Source organism: Zalophus californianus, chromosome 2, assembly GCF_009762305.2.
Source record: "Zalophus californianus isolate mZalCal1 chromosome 2, mZalCal1.pri.v2, whole genome shotgun sequence".
NCBI lineage: Eukaryota > Metazoa > Chordata > Mammalia > Carnivora > Otariidae > Zalophus > Zalophus californianus.
Window position 1 is genome coordinate 32,207,075 of NC_045596.1, and position 17,660 is coordinate 32,224,734.

The 17,660-nt window shown below is 39.2% G+C and overlaps 1 protein-coding gene across 7 annotated transcripts in view; it reads left to right on the plus strand.

Annotated features, from left to right (window-relative positions):
• Nucleotides 1–17,660, plus strand: part of KLHL5 (kelch like family member 5) — an 88,337-nt gene that overhangs the window by 874 nt on the left and 69,803 nt on the right. For 3 of the 7 annotated variants that reach the window (XM_027599087.2, XM_027599092.2, XM_027599090.2), the window contains exon 1: nucleotides 4,351–4,436. The exons of 2 other annotated variants lie outside the window; for them this stretch is intronic. The gene's annotated coding sequence lies outside the window, so the exon portion shown is untranslated. Of the gene's footprint in view, nucleotides 1–4,345; nucleotides 4,437–17,660 lie in introns of those variants that run through there. 2 more of the 7 variants (XM_027599093.2, XM_027599094.2) reach the window with 2 other exon arrangements.

Sequence of the window (17,660 nt, forward strand, 5' to 3'; positions counted from 1 at the left end):
TAAAGCATTACTGCCATCTTTACTATCCCATTTGATTTTTACAAATATTTTGGAATAGTTGATACATTCACAGAATTCAAAAGGTACAAAAGGGATATACAAAGTTTCTCCCCGCCCAGCCGACCAATATTACCAGTTTCTTTTTTCTTTCCAATATTACCAGTTTCTAATTGATCCTTTCAGAGATAGAGCATATGCAGATGCCCTTGCTTCATTCTTTAAAAAGTGAAACTGTTGTATATTAAGTGCCTGGCAGTTACTGGTACCCAATAAATGGTAATTCTTCCATTTAGAGCACAGTTTAATAAGTCGTTTTGGTTATTAGACCGCTAAAAGAACAATAATGACTTTTTTTCTGGTTTTAGGCATTTGCGGATTTGACTATTGTGAATGTGTATGTTCTGTTGGTGTCATAACTATGAATACTTTTACACAAAGGTGAATACACTGATATTTTTGGGTAATGGGGCAGGTAGGGAAAAATCAATATGAAACTAGTAAGAAGATGGGACTTAAGTATACAACATAGAGTTCCAAAAATGAAGCCAGTTTGTGTCCATATAGTACAAAAGGATAAAACAAAACTAAATGAGAAAATTGAGGCAGAGCAGGAAAAAAGGAAACAAAGCCAAGGGAACAGATAACACCAAGTGCATAGTATAAGATCCTGTACTAAAAGTGAGTCGCAGTTTTGGCTCTGGGCTTCACAGCAGCCAAGAAAAAAAAGGAGGGGGGGAGCGATAAAGTAAGTTTCAGTGTGTTTCTACTTACAAGATAAAAACAAATCAGTTCTCCCTAAGGAGGCATTTTCTGGTGATGAGGCCTGAGAAGGGCATTCTCTCATGGGCACTAATAAAAGGGGAGATTAAATTGTATGATGAAGTTGGCAACATCTTTAAAAAAATCCCTACAGGGGCGCCTGATGGCTCAGTCAAGTGTCTGCCTCCAGCTCAGGTCATGATCTCAGGGTCCTGGGATCAAGCCCCACATTGGGGGGCTCTCTCCTACTCCCCCTGCTTGTGCTCCCTCTCTTGAGCTCTCTATCAAGTAAATAAATAAAATCTTTTTTAAAAATCCCTACAGAAAATAATGAATTTTAGACAGTGTTCTTCAATGTAGGGCGGTAATAAAACTCCAACGATAAGTTCCCTTCCCTGAAGGCTTAACTTGATCCATTTATAACATTTAGAATTACCTAGAAGAGTATTTCCCAAACTGTGTTCTAAGAAATGAGCAATCAATAGTTTATTTCTTGAAATAAGAATCTGAACTCATATAACTTTGAAATAGCTGGGTTAGACAAATTTCAGTAGTTTTTTACTCAATTTCTTGGCTAATGTGAAAGATGACTCTTAAAGGAGGTTATTATGTGACCTTTTACAAACTTATTTGACCATTGAGAACCACTGAACCTACAGAAATGGATGGACAGGAAGTCCTTCCCGAGGTTTGATAAAAAATCGGGAGAGCAAAGAGTTTGAGGTTAGCCAATTTGGTAAGAACCAAAGTGAAGAGAATCTAAAAGTCAGAATTTTAAATAGACTGTATGTCAAAGGAAAAGGCTACCTTTCCCCTAAATTCTTAATTCCTCATTGTTCTGCAGGTTGCCTGTTTGACCAGGTGATCTCTAGGATTTCTTCCTGTTCTGTGCTTCAGGGCACTCAGGGTCCCGGATTAGACTATGTTCAGGCAAGTAGAATTGCTTCAAGAATGACTTTAATTATTCTTGAATGTAAATATGTGATTAACATAGGTTTTTTTAAAATCACAACATGATTGTTACTATTAATTTACTATCAAATCCTGGAATTCTGTAGCTGTAAGAGACCTTAGAAAGCATGGTACATCTGGGATTGTACTACTAACATGTGAGGTTGTTCCCAGCAAATTTATGAACCTCCCTGAATCTTTTTCCTTGTTTGTAAAATTAGAATGATAACAGCACACAGTTCATTCAATGGATGTTGAGGGTCTAAGAAGTATTGTAGTAGCAAAACAGCTTTATGGGAACAAATAAAATAATGGATCAAGAATCCTTTACTGTCTAAATTTTTTTTTCACTCCTGAGTTCAGATGGCAAGAATTTGAAAGGCAAGGAATAGCATCTCATCCATATGTATTTGGTCCCTGAGTTTCAGATAGCAGGTACTGGGAGTTGAGAGAATGAGGGATTGGTCCAAAAATGGATCTGACTCCAGTTCCTCTGTTTGGATTTTGAGAGTATGGATGGTGAGGTACACTTCTATAAGAAAGTATTCTTATATAAATAATGCAGTACTATACAAAATGCTACTATTCTGAAGACAAATTGAAGGCCAGAGCTGTTCATTGTTTTTACTCCATATATGAGAGAAGTGCTTGCTGAATATGTCAGGTAGTGTAAATTATGCTGTTGTAACAAAAGACCCTCGCATCTCAGTGGTTTAGAAAAAGGGTTGTATCTTAGTCACAGGACATGTCCAAGTAGGGTCAACAGGAGAACTCTGTTCCAGGTTGGAGCACCAGTTTATTGGAGGAATACGTGCTTCCACAATTGTTAGGGCAGGGGTGGGGGCGGAAGGAGGTGATGAATTGCACCTTGGCTCTTAAAGGCTTCTACTTGGAAGTGACACGTGTAACTTCCGCTAACATTTTAATGGCCAAAGAAATCATATGGCTACACCCAACTTCAAGGAAGTTGAGAGATGCAATTCTATCATGTGCCCAGAAGGAGAAGAACTGGAATAGTCTGCACTAAGCAGGCTTTATAGTCCCATGAGTTAACAAAATCTGAATAAATGAAATCCAAATTATGCTTTTAGTTTTTAGAGCACAGAATGCAGCATTTTTTGGTGTATGTATGTCTGTTTAATCATAGAATTATGCTAATGAGAACTGCAGAGTATTTTTTATTAATTGGAAATGAAATGCTTTTGAAGACTCCATAATTAGACATACTATTTTGACCAAGTAGATTTCATTCTTTTCTAATTATATGTTCATTCAATAAACATTTATTTTTTTCATTCTATAAACATTTAAATGTGTTAAATGTGGTGTGTATAAGGCACTATGTTAGATCCTGTGAGAATAAAAAGATGAATGGGAAGTTTACAACGCCAAATAAAATAGCCATAATTGAGTTCTCTTTCTTTTTAAAACAGCATTAACAGAATCTTTCACTATGATAGAACCTGATTATGTATACACTTTGCTCCAACCACTGTTTTTGGGTTAGGGATTTTTTTGGTGACAAATTAAACTAGCTTAAGCAAAAAGAGTGTGTTGTTAGAAGAAGGCTATAGCTTTATGTCACAGAGTCCAAGAGCAGGGAATACAGCTCAGTCTCAGAGGCAACTGACACCAATAACAGAAAATTAGGAGCCATAGAGATGCCTGGGTGGCTCAGTCGGTTGAGTGTCTGCTTTCAGCTCAGATCATGATCCCAGGGTCCTGGGTCTCCCTTTCCTCCATGCCTCCCCTTGTGCTGTCTCTTACTTTTTCTCTCTCTCAAATAAATAAATAAAATCTTAAAAAAAAAAAAAAAAAAAGAGGAGCCGGAACTGCTTTCCTTCACACCTCTAGGATATCTTGCTAGTGTCTCTCTGGGAGTGTACTTCATTCCTCTTTATCTCTGTTGACTGATTCTCTATATTTTGCTTTAAATGGGTGTTTTAACTTAAGAATTCACACACTTAAACCTATTAGAGCCTTTAGCAAGTCCAGCTGAACTAAAGTTTTTTTCCTAAGTGCCACATCTTGGTTAGTTCTTGAGTTAACCACAATCAGAGTTTGGAAATAATGGAGTCGACCCTAAAGTATAACAAGTTAGGGTATTCGGCAACTTTCTACGACACAATTAACATCAGCTTGCAAATTCTACTGGGGCAGGCTGATTAGGATAATGGGGTAAGAAGGTAGAGTTGGAGCACTTGTAGCAACACTGTCCCTTACCTGAACCACTGGTAAATGCCATCCCCTTTGTAATCCTTTCCTCCATCCTCCTCCGTCCCCCAAAGTACAGATTACTGAATTGTCTAACTCTTATAAGTCACCTGCTTTTGATGCTGATGCAGGGCTCCCTGGCTTCTCCCCACGGCTAATGCGGAAAAAGGGGAGCATTCGATATACTGCCTTGCTCTGCTCTTTTCTACAATTGGTCTAGACACTCTATCTAAACATTGTACATTTTAACATGCTATTGCCACATCTCTCCTCAAACTTCAACCTATTTTTTTATTCTCAGTAAATTTCCATTCTTTTTCTGCAAGTGTGTACACTTAGCTTCTCTTAGGAAAGTTTCCTTGCATCCTTTACCTAGCCAATATCTCCTTTCTCTCTGGTTGCAAATACCCATAGCTTCATCTGAACAGATGGCTGAAGGAATGGACTGCAGGGAGGTAGTATATGTTACCTGGAAGACGGGCTCCCCAGAAAAGAAATAACAACAGAGAGAGGTGAGTAAAAGCTGTGTATTTGATTTGTCAAGGATATATATTAATCTAAAAGAGCAGACAGGGAGGGTTTGGGTACAAATTGTAGAACACCTGGAACATCATTCTAAGGCATTCTTTTACTCTTCTTGCTATGCAAATGGACGGGTCTTTCTAGATTCAACTAAACAGAAAACCACGATAGGCTTGTTTACTTAGAAGGCTGTCAGGCAGGAACCACAGCTTGCCAGCAAGGCAGCATCAAATGTTCCTCATCAGTGGTTGTGATCCTCACAGCAGTCCATGTAAGCAGTTCCTGTAGCCATCTGGGAGTCCTTGCTCCAAGTGAAAGCTCAGCTGAAGGAGAGAAAGCTCACACAAGGTGGCTGCAGGAGCTGTCTTGGTTTAAAAAATCTCGTGTCTCACAGGAGACAATATGCCATACAACTCCATAGACTTAGCTTCCAGGGACCCCATAAGGGATATGACAATTACAAGAGCCATCACACTCAGGGAGGTCAAAGCTATGGCTTCCTATGAGATATTTAGAGTTTATTTATAGTTCCTCTGAGTCCAGATGAGAATTTACTAATCATTTTTACTATAAGCAATGTTGCCTAGTAACATAGTTGGCATACCTACTTTTATCAGATTGCCAGGGAACAGGGCTAAGAGAGTTAACTGAAGGTTAAATGCAGAAGGGAAAGAGATTTAACTCCACTCACCCTTGTATTATCTGTAGTGTCTTCCATAGCCCTTTTCATTTGGGAAGTATTCAATAATATTCATTTTGCTTCCTTTGATGTAGTGTGTTTTAACTCTTTTTTTTTTAAGATTTTATTTATTTGACAGAGAGAGACACAGTGAGAGGGAACACAAGCAGGGGGAGTGGGAGAGGGAGAAGCAGGCCTCCCGCGGAGCAGGGAGCCCGATGCGGGGCTCGATCCCACATGACCCGAGCCGAAGGCAGACGCCCAACGACTGAGCCCCCCAGGCGCCCCTGTTTTAACTCTTTTTATGAGAGAAAAGTGTGACATAGGAAGAGAGGTTGAGAGGAAAGTTGGCTGGAAAGATAGCAAGAACTACTAGATTATTAGAAACACTGGTTTCCATACTAAAGATCTTGGCTTTTATTGAGCTTGTAGGTGATTGAAAACAAAAGTTTTAAGTAAAAGTAATATGGTCATGACTTGGACTTTGGGAGGTTACTTTGTCTATAGTGTGGAGAGTGGATGAGAAGAGATTTAGACTGAGGCTGGTTGATTCACTTTTACTTAGTATTTGCCTCTTTTTGGGGAGATATTTCTCTCATAAGCAGAAAGAAGGAATACCCAATTCTCCTGCTCTACAGGAATTTAGAATTGCTGGACAGATTTGGCATGGTGCTTTGGAGGCGCTTGACCAATTTGTCCTAAATTTGTCACGTTCCCCCTTCCACCCTGGGGATGGGGAGTTGGGGAGGACTGCTCTGACCTGCCTCCTAACAACATTAAATTAACACTAAGAAATAATTCTAGCCTCCACTGGTCTCCACTGATTGCCATTTGACTGACTGGCATAACTCATTTTGCTTTTTGCTGGAGTCGAATTATAGAATGAATTGGTGGTGCTTTTTTTTTAAGGTCTAGGTAGGGAATTTCTTTATAATGGTTAACTTGTATTGATTAACTGTTTCTAATTACAAGCAGCTGAGAAACAGTGGTTCACATTTTTCTCTCTTGTTTACATTGCCCTTTACTACCCTTAACTTACCCAGCTTTCCCTGTTCCAGCTAATACACAATTTATACAATCTGATTGGTTCTGCAGCAGAATCAACTTGATCTGTGATTGGCTGACTATGTGTATGGAGAACCCAGCTAATTTTGCTTGATTATATTTGTATCCAGAGAGTACTGACTGATTCCTTTATTTCCCTCCATCACCATAAAGCTACATAGAAGATAGAAACACTGGATATGGTTCAGGTCAGTAAAAGACAAACTGATGGTTATCCAGATTATTACTTTTTATGGCACATAAGACAGCTGGGTGTCACATCACATGCCAACCATAAAGGATCAAGCAGGACTTTGTGGTTTGCCATTATCTTTATGGTATTAACAGTCTTCATCCTTGCGCCACAGCAAATATATACCAAAATTCACAAAATCTAAGAGTGGGTGGCAAGGAAATCTATCTTTCTTTCTTTCTTCCTTCCTTCCTTCCTTTTTTTTTTTACTTGTCATCAAGTTAAAGGGCTTTTTAAAAAATATGTTTATTTATTTGAGAGAGAGAGGTAGCAAGAGAAAGCACAAGCAGGGAGGAGAGGGAGAAGCAGGCTCCCTGCGACCAGGGGAGCCCAATGTGGGGCTCAATCCCAGACTCTGGGATCATGACCCGAGCCAAAGGCAGACGCTTAATAGACTGAGCCACCTAGGCACCCCAAGTTAAAGGGCTTTTTAAAAAAGTAAATATTTTCTTATAATTATGCTGTGGTCTTCATAGTATCAACTGTGATAACTTTTATGGTTGAGTTCAGGAATAAAAAGACCATATAATATTAATTTAACTGATTTTTTAAATGTTGCTTGCTTTACTTCCAGATATTAGTACCACTAAGCAGTTGAGGGATGAAAAGGTACTTTTGATATATATTAATGTGGGTCAGCACTTTGCCCTATAAGAATTTGTGACAGAAATTGGAAAGGAGTCAAGTGGGGAGAAATCTGGGAGGCTCTTGTACTTCAGGAATAAAGGCCACTTTGGCATTTAATTGCAATTATGATGAACTTAGTATCTTGTTATATTAGGAGTGATGTGTTCTTTAAGGACTGTTTTTTGTTTTTTGTTTTTCTCTTTTAGTGCCTTATTTGCTTTTATTTTGGTCAGATCTTATTGGTAAAGAATTTTAAGTCTGCTTTACTACTCCTTGATATCTAACCTTGTACAAATCAACTGTACTCTGAATCTGCTTCCCAATTCGGACAATGGGGGTAAATGCATACTGTACCTTCTCACAAGGTAGTTACGAGTTCCAAATGAGAATATTTTACAAGCAAGAAGTGATGTGTTACACTTGAAAGTATATGGTCTTTAGAGTCAGTCCTGGCTTCACTTTGAACCCTGCTACTCAGCAGGTACCTGTAACCTCACTTGACTTCAGTGTCCTCATTTGTAAGGGGAGAGAGGAATGACCCCTGTTTGCCAGAGTGTGTGAGACAACTAAAGACCCATTCAATGTAGAGACTTAATGTATTATCATGCACATTTATGCACTTAGGAAATAGTAGCTGCTATTAGTTCAAATCCTTATAATTTGCAGGTGCTATTTACTTAATCCCATTTAACTGAAAAGAAAACTGAAGACCTAAGAGGTGATTTGCCCAAATCATACAGCTAGCTGGTGAGTGGCTTAGTTATTGACTCAGGCCTTCTGCTATATCACTTAGGCTACCATTGATAAGTAATAATGTGGGAAAATAAAGGCAGAAGCAGCCTCAACTGGCTTCCTCTAAATTGATTCATAGTTTTAACCTAATGCACTCTTTTCTCTCTGTAAATTGTACTTACTGATCCCCAGGGCCAACTAAATACTCATGGCTAAATAGGATGCCCTATGGTGGGGCACAAGTCTGTGCTTACCTAATGAGCTGGGTACTCACCAAAAGTTGGTTGTGTTTATTTACAAACCCGTTTTTAACAGGTATGCTTCTTCTAATAATTATGAAACATTTTAGGCATGTTAATTAGTATAAAGAAAAGAAAAGTCATTCCTTGAAAATTAAATTGAATGCTCTGGGACATCTCAATATAGAAGAGTTCTTAACAAATTTGCTCTCAAATTTGGTGAAGGCTGGATAACTGTAAAAGACTGGGTAGGTAAGACACCAGACTCCTATTCCTCTATTTGGTTGTCAGATACTTAATTAAAACCAAATTTATTTAAAGCCACACCCAACCCTCCTGAAACTGTAGCCTTCTTACTTCCTTCTTTATGATGATGTTACCATTCTTCCAATCACCCAGGTTTGAAAATGCTGTCATTTTTGCTTCCTGTCCATTTGCCACAGACATTCTGTAAGTTCTGTCTCTATAATATCTTTAATGCCCATCTCCCTTTCAGATCTTGTTGCCTCTAGCTAAGGTTAAACTATATCTCTTATCTTGAAGATTTTTTTTAAAGATTTTATTTATCTGACAGAGAGCACAAGCGTGTGTAGGGAGAGGCAGAGGGAGAGGGAGAAGCGGACTGAGCAGGGAGCCCAACGTGGGGCTGGATCCAGGACCCCAGGATCATGAGCTGAGCCGAAGGCAGATGCTTAACCCACTGAGCCACCCAGGCGCCCACCTTGAAGAGTTTTCTAACTGGCTTCCCTACCGATGGTCTCTTCCCTCACAAATCTATTCCTCACTGTTGCCAATTTTTTTAAATCTGTAGATATATATTTTATTTGTCAAGAGTAAATGCCAAATATTTTTGAAGCATACCTCTAAATTGACTCAAGAACCTCATCCTCTCGCAGATAAAGGACACACTTCCTCCTTGATAATTCAGCAGTGGTTTCATTCAAAACCTCTTCTGTTAGATTTTAAGATCTTTCAAATCAAGGTCTGTGTCATTCATTTATTCTTTGATTTAAATGTAGTAAATATTTGAATGCCATGCACTATACGAGTTGTTAGGGATATAATGGTCCCTGCCCTGATCGATTTTATTGTCTGTTTTCTCACCTTTAAGTTCTTTTTGCATACAGCACAACGATGTGTTGAATTTACATAAACAGGATTTTTCTTTACATTTACAACATTTGCTTTTTATGGAGTTGGAGAGAGGTACAGAATATCTGATGTATTTCTGAAATATAAGTTTAATTTCCACATCTTTTCTAACCTGTGTAAATAATTAACTGTTTTCTGCCATCATTTTTAAATGTTAGTGGAATTTAAGTGTTAGTGGAATTATATTAGCTTTCTAATGTTTAAGCCAAATTCTGATAAAAGATCCATTTTGACTAAGTTTTAAAAGTACCCTGGAACATCAAACTTTAAAGGATTCTTTGAAATCATGTGTTGTAACTCCTTCTTCTCATAGTTTAGGGAAAACTTAATTCTTGAAATGTTTTATGCGATCTATATTACACATTTAAAACTACAAGAGTAGATTCATAATTGATTACTCCATAAAACAAATAATGTTGTCTTAAAAATGCTGTGTGAAGAGAGGTTTGTAAAATAATGATTACCCATAAAACCCCGTTCCTCAGTAGCTTTGATTTTTATTGTTGAGTGAAGCTGTGCTTTTAAAAGTCGCACTGTTGAAGTGACCTTGTCTGCAGTCTATCTTCATGACATTTCACTGTTGCTGTTACAGTACTGAACAGAGTCATCTTATAAATTTACAAACTAACATTTGAGCAGATTTGCAGCAGAAATTGCATGTGGACTCCTTAATTACATTCTGAAAAATGTATTCAGAATTGGAATTTTCCTATTTTAAATAGTTTGAGCTGTATCTCAAGTTTAAGTAAAGCCAACTTACTAAAATAAAAGAGAGGTACAGAATATAATTTCATAATAGGTTTGAAGAAAATGTTGGTCTGAAAAAACATCTGCTATTTAGCCATTAGATTTCAAAGTGACAAAAATTTTATGCCTAAAGAATGAAATAGGGACGGAGCAAGATGGCAGAGGAGCAGGAGACCTGGATTTTGTCTGGTCTCAGGAATTCAGCTGGATAGGGATCAAACCATTCTGAACACCTACGAACTCAGCAGGAGATCAAAGAGAAGAATAGCAACAACTCTCTGAACAGAAAAGCGACCACTTTCTGGAAGGTAGGACGTGCGGAGAAGTGAATCCGAGGCGATATTCGGGAGGATAGACGGCGGGGGAGGGGGCCTCCATGGGCTGCTTCTGGCAAGTGCTAGAGCCACGGAGCACAAAATCGGAACTTTTAGAAGCCAGCTCCGCTGAGGGACGTCGCTCCAGTGGCTAAGCGGGGGGTGGAATCCTCGCGGGACAGTGTGGTCTCAGGACCCTCGGGGTCACAGAAAGACCGGGGGTGCCTGAGTGCAGCAGAGCTCCCAGGTATCAGAGCGGGGAAGCCGGCTGCAGAGACGGAGCCGAGGCGCGGGCTCTCAGCTCGGGGTGGCCATAAACTGTGATCCGCGGCCCACTCGGGCCGCTGCTCCTCCAGCAGGGACCCAACAAGCGGCAGAGCTGGGGAGACTCCCCTTCCTCCCCTGGGAGGAACGGCGCGGAAGTGCTCCACAGGGATCTGCTGGGTTTGGAGACTCCACATGGGGTCGGGTGCCAGAGATAGAAATGCTCGGTCACAGGCCGGGTGAGCGCTGAGTGCAACTGGAGACCGGGGAGACAGGAGTGATTGACTGCTTTTGTCTGGGGTCGCACTGAGGAGCGGGGCCCCGAGTTCTCATCTCCTCCGGGTGGAGATTGGGAGGCCACCATTTTCACCCTGGTCCTCCAAAGCTGTACCGAGAGCTTGCAGGGAACAAAAGCTCCCAAGAGCAAACCCGAGCAGATTACTTAGCCTGGACCAACAAGGGCGGGGCAATTCCGCCTCTGGCAAAGATGTTTGGGAACCACGGCAACAGGCCCCTCCCCCAGAAAATCAGCACGAACAGCCAGCAAGCCAAGACCAAGTTTACCCATCAATGAGAACGGCAGAACTCCAGCACTAGGGGAATACTGCACATAGAATTCATGGCTTTTTTATCATGATTCTTTAGTCTTTCAAAGTTAATTTTTGTAACTGTCTTTTTTTTTTAAGATTTAATTTTTTTATTTGAGAGAACGAGAATGAGAGAGAGAGAGAGCACATGAGAGGGGGGAGGGTCAGAGGGAGAAGCAGACTCTCTACTGAGCAGGGAGCCCAATGTGGGACTCGATCCTGGGACTCCAGGATCATGACCTGAGCCGAAGGCAGTCGCCCAACCAACTGAGCCACCCAGGCGCCCCTTAACTGTTTTTTTTTTAATTTTTCTTTTTCCGTTTTTCAACCAACATCTTATCAATCTCTTTTTTAAAAAAAATTTTATTTTTCATTTTTAGAGTCATATTCTATCCTTCATAGTAGTTACCCTTATTTTTGGCATATATATATATAAGTTGTTATCTCTTTAAAATTTTGAGATACAGTTTCTTCTAACAGATCAAAATATACCCTAAGTCTCTAGTGTATGGCTTTGTTCTAGTCTCCTGCCTGATCGCACTCTCTCCCCCCTTTTTTTTTCTTTCTTTGTTTTTTTAAATCTTTCTTTTTTCAAACAACTTCTTATCTTCTCAATTATTTTTATAAAATTTTTTATAATTTTCATCTTTACAGTCATATTCCATCCCTTCATCATATCAACCCTTATTTTGTACATATGTAAGTCTTTCTTTCTTTAAAATTTTGGGAGGCACTTTCTTCTAACAGACCAAAATACACTCAAAATCTAGTGTGTGGCACTTATCTATGCACCAGCCTGATCATATTCTGTTTTTTTTGTTTTGTTTTGTTCTGTTTTTATCTTTTTCTTTTTCTTTTTTTTCTCTTTCTTTTTTCTTTCTTTCCCTTTCTTTTCCCCTGGTTTCAGGTCTTTTCTGATTTGTTTCGAGTATATTTTCTGGGGACGTTTTTAACCTGTTAGCATTTTGTTCTCTCATTCATCTATTCTCCTCTGGACAAAATGACAAGACAGAAAAAGTCACCTCAACAAAAAGAACAAGAGGTAGTACCATCTGCCAGGGACCTACTCAATACGGACATTAGTACGATGTTGGACCTAGAGTTCAGAATGATGATTTTAAAGATACTAGCTGGGCTTGAAAAAAGCATGGAAGTTATTAGAGAAACCCTTTCTGGAGAAATAAAAGAACTAAAATCTAACCAAGCCAAAATCAAAAAGGCTATTAATGAGGTGCAATCAAAAATAGGGGCACTAACTACTAGGATAAATGAGGCAGAAGAGGGAATCAGTGATATAGAAGACCAAATGATGGAAAATAAAGAAGCTGAGAAAAAGATAAACAACTACTGGATCACAGGGGCAGAAGTTGAGAGATAAGCGATACCATAAGACGAAGCAACATTAGAATAATTGGGATCCCAGAAGAAGAAGACAGAGGGGGGCAGAAGGTATATTGGAGCAAATTATAACAGAGAACTTCCCTAACGTGGGGAAGGAAATAGGCTTCAAAATCCAGGAGGCACAGAGAACCCCTCTCAAAATAAAAATAGGTCAACATTCCGACATCTAATAGTAAAACCTACAAGTCTCAGAGACAAAGAGAAAATCCTGATAGCAGCTCGGGAGAAGAGAGATGTAACCTATAATGGTAGAAACATTAGATTGGCAACAGACCTATCCACAGAGACCTGGCAGGCCAGAAAGGACTGGTATGATATATTCAGAGCACTAAACAAGAAAAATATGCAACCAAGAATACTATATACAGCTAGGCTGTCATTGAAAATAGAAGGAGAGATAAAAAGCTTCCAGGACAAACAAAAACTAAAGGAATTTGCAAGCACGAAACCAGCCCTACAAGAAATATTGAAAGGGGTCCTCTAAGCAAAGAGAGAGCCTAAAAGCAACATAGACCAGAAAGGAACACAGGCAATATACAGTAACAGTCACCTTAGAGGCAATACAATGGCACTAAATTCATATCTTTCGATAGTTACCCTGAATGTAAATGGGCTAAATGCCCCAATCAAAAGACACAGGCTATCAGATTGGATTAGAAAACAAGACCCATCAATATGCTGTCTGCTAGAGACTCATTTTAGACCCAAAGACACCCCCAGATTGAAAGTGAGGGGGTGGAAAACCATTTACCATGCTTGTGGACAACAAAACAAAGCTGGGGTGGCAATCCTTATATCAGACAAATTAGATTTTAAACCAAAGACTGTAATAAGAGATGAGGAAGGACACTATATCCTACTTAAAGGGTCTATCCAACAAGAAGATCTAACAATTGTAAATATCTATGCCCCTAACATGGGAGCAGCCAATTATATAAGGCAATTAATAACAAAAGCAAAGAAACACATTGACAACAATACAATAATAGTGGGGGACTTTAACACCCCCCTGACTGAAATGGACAGATCATCTAAGCAAAAGATCAACAATGAAATAAAGACTTTAAATGACACACTGGACCAAATGGACTTCACAGACATATTCAGAACATTCCATCCCAAAGCAACAGAATGAACATTCTTCTCTAGTGCCCATGGAACATTCTCCAGAATAGATCACATCCTAGGTCACAAATCAGGTCTCAACCGGTACCAAAAGATTGGGATCATTCCCTGCATATTTTCAGACCACAATGATTTGAAACTAGAACTCAATCACAAAAGGAAAGTTGGAAAGAACTCAAACACATGGAGGCTAAAGAGCATCCCACTAAAGAATGAATGGGTCAACCAGGAAATTAAAGAAGAATTAAAAAAATTCATGGAAACCAATGAAAATGAAAACACAACTGTTCAAAATCTTTGGGATGCAGCAAAGGCAGTCCTAAGAGGAAAGTATATAGCAATACAAGCCTTTCTCAAGAAACAAGAAAGGTCTCAAATACACAACCTAACCCTACACCTAAAGGAGCTAGAGAAAAAAACAGCAAATAAAGTCTAAACCCAGCAGGAGAAGAGAAATAATAAAGATCAGAGCAGAAATCAATGAAATAGAAACCAAAAGAACAGTAGAACAGATCAACGAAACTAGGAGCTGGTTCTTTGAAAGAATTAACAAGATTGACAAACCCCTGGCCAGACTTATCAAAAAGAAAAGAGAAATGACCCAAATCAACAAAATCATGAATGAAAGAGGAGAAATCACAACCAACACCAAAGAAATACAAACAATTATAAGAACATATGAGCAACTCTATGCCAGCAAATTAGATAACCTGGAAGAAATGGGTGCATTCCTAGAGATGTATCAACTACCAAAACTGAACCAGGAAGAAATAGAAAACCTGAACAGACCTCTAACCACTAAGGAAATTGAAGCAGTCATCAAAAATCTCCCAACAAACAAAAGCCCAGGGCCAGATGGCTTCCCAGGGGAATTCTACCAAACTTTTCAAGAAGAATTAATACCTGTTCTCCTGAAACTGTTCCAAAAAATCGAAATGGAAGGAAAACTTCCAAACTCGTTTTATGAGGCCACCATTACCTTGATCCCCAAACCAGACAAAGACCCCATCCAAAAGGAGAATTACAGACCAATATCCTTGATGAACATGGATGCAAAAATTCTCACCAAAATACTAGCCAATAGGATCCAACAGTACATTAAAAGGATTATTCACCATGACCAAGTGGGATTTATCCCTGGGCTGCAAGGTTGGTTCAACATCCGCAAATCAGTCAACGTGATACAGTACATTAACAAAAGAAAGAACAAGAATCATATGATCCTCTCAATAGATAAGCATCCTCTCAATAGAAAAAGCATTTGACAAAGTACAGCATCCTTTCTTGATCAAAACTCTTCAGAGCATAGGGATAGAGGGTACATACCTCAATATCATAAAAGCCATCTATGAAAAACCTACAGCAAATATCATTCTCAATGGGGAAAAACTGAGAGCTTTCCCCCTAAGGTCAGGAACGCGGCAGGGATGTCCACTGTCACCACTGCTATTCAATGTAGTATTAGAAGTCCTAGGCACAGCAATCAGACAACAAAAAGAAATCAAAGGCATCCAAATCAGCAAAGAAATCAAACTCTCACTGTTTGCAGATGATATGATACTGTATGTGGAAAACCCAAAAGACTCCACCCCAAAACTGCTAGAACTCATACAGGAATTCAGTAAAGTGGCAGGATATAAAATCAGTGCACAGAAATCAGTGGCATTCCTATACACCAACAACAAGACAGAAGAGAGAGAAATAAGGAGTCGATCCCATTTACAATTGCACCCAAAACCTTAAGATACCTAGGAATAAATCTAACCAAAGAGGCAAATGATCTATACTCAGAAAACTATAAAATACTCATGAAAGAAATTGAGGAAGACACAAAGAAATGGAAAAACGTTCCATGCTCATGGATTGGAAGAACAAATATCATGAAGATATCAATGCTACCTAGAGCAATCTACACATTCAGTGCAATCCCCATCAAAATACCATCCACTTTTTTCAAAGAAATGGAACAAATAATCCTAAAATTTGTATGGAACCAGAAAAGACCCCGAATAGCCAGAGGAATGTTGAAAAAGAAAAGTAAAGCTGGCGGCATCACAATTCCGGACTTCCAGCTCTATTACAAAGCTGTCATCATCAAGACAGTATGGTCCTGGCACAAAAACAGACACATAGATCAATGGAACAGAATAGAGAGCCCAGAAATGGACCCTCAACACTATGGTCAACTTATCTTTGACAAAGCAGGAAAGAATGTCCAATGGAAAAAAGACAGTCTCTTCAAGAAATGGTGTTAGGAAAATTGGACAGCCACATGCAGAAGAATGAAACTGGACCATTTCTTTACACCACACACAAAAATAGACTCAAAATGGTTGAAAGACCTAAATGTGAGACAGGAGTCCATCAAAATCCTAAAGGAGAACACAAGCAGCAACCTCTCCGACCTCAGCCGCAGCAACATCTTCGTAGAAACATCGCCAAAGGCAAGGGAAGCGAGGGCAAAAATGAACTATTGGGATTTCATCAAGATAAAAAGCTTTTGCACAGCAAAAGAAACAGTCCACAAAAACAAAAGACATCCAACAGAATGGGAGAAGATATTTGCAAATGACATATCAGATAAAGGGCTAGTATCCAAAATATATAAAGAACTTATCAAACTCAACACCCAAAGAACAAATAATCCAACCAAGAAATGGGCAGAAGACACGAACAGACATTTCTCCAAAGAAGACATCCAAATGGCCAACATAAACATGAAAAAGTGCTCAACATCGCTCGGCATCAGGGAAATCCAAATCAAAACCTTAATGAGATACCACCTCACACCAGTCAGAAGGGCTAAAATTAACAAGTCAGGAAACGACAGATGTTGGTGTGGATGCAGAGAAAGGGGAACCCTCCTACACTGTTGGGAATGCAAGCTGGTGCAACCACTCTGGAAAACAGTATGGAGGCTCCTCAGAACGTTGAAAATAGAGCTACCATATGATCCAGCAATTGTACTACTGGGTATTTACTCCAAAGATACGACTGTAGGGATCCGAAGGGGTACGTGCACCCCGATGTTTATAGCAGCAATGTCCACAATAGCCAAACTGTGGAAAGAGCCAAAATGTCCATCGACAGATGAATGGATAAAGAAGAAGTGGTATATATATATATATATACACACACACACACACACACAATGGAATATTATGCAGCCATCAAAAGGAAAGAGATCTTGCCATTTGCAACAACATGGATGGAACTGGAGGGTGTTATGCTGAGTGAAATAAGTCAATCAGAGAAAGACATGTATCATATGACCTCACTGATATGAGGAATTCTTAATCTCAGGAAACAAATTGAGGGTTGCTGGAGTGCGGGTGGGGTGGGAGGGATGGGGTGGCTGGGTGATAGACATTGGGGAGGTTAAGTGCTATGGTGAGCGCTGTGAATTGTGCAAGCCTGTTGAATCACGGATCTGTACCTCTGAAACAAATAATGCAATATATGTTAAGAAAAAAAAAGATAGAAGGAGGGGAAGAATGAAGGGGGGTAAATCGGAGGGGGAGATGAACCATGAGAGACTGAGAGACGATGGACTCTGAAAAACAAACAGGGTTCTAGAGGGGAGGGCGGTGGGGAGATGGGTTAGCCTGGTGATGGTTATTAAAGAGGGCACTTTCTGCATGGAGCACTGGGTGTTATGCACAAACAATGAATCATGGAGCACTACATCACAAACTAATGATGTAATGTATGGTGATTAACATAACAGTAAAAAAATTTAAAGAAAAAAAAGAATGAAATAGAAAAAGGAAATTCGTAGAGTAACATACTATGATTGTCCTCTTAAGTTGAATAAGTACTGAAAATGGTTTGTCACCAGAAGTAAATGTTTTCTAATATTTTTTAAATTAGATTATTTATTTTACAATTTCAAAAATGTCTAATTTTATTATTGCTCTTATAATTGTTGGATATATTCATTCATTAGAGAAATATTTATTGAGCACCTACTGTCTACCAGGTACCATGCTAATTACTAAGATTACAATGATTAACGAAAGTCTACTGAAGCTTACTTTGTACTAAGGATAA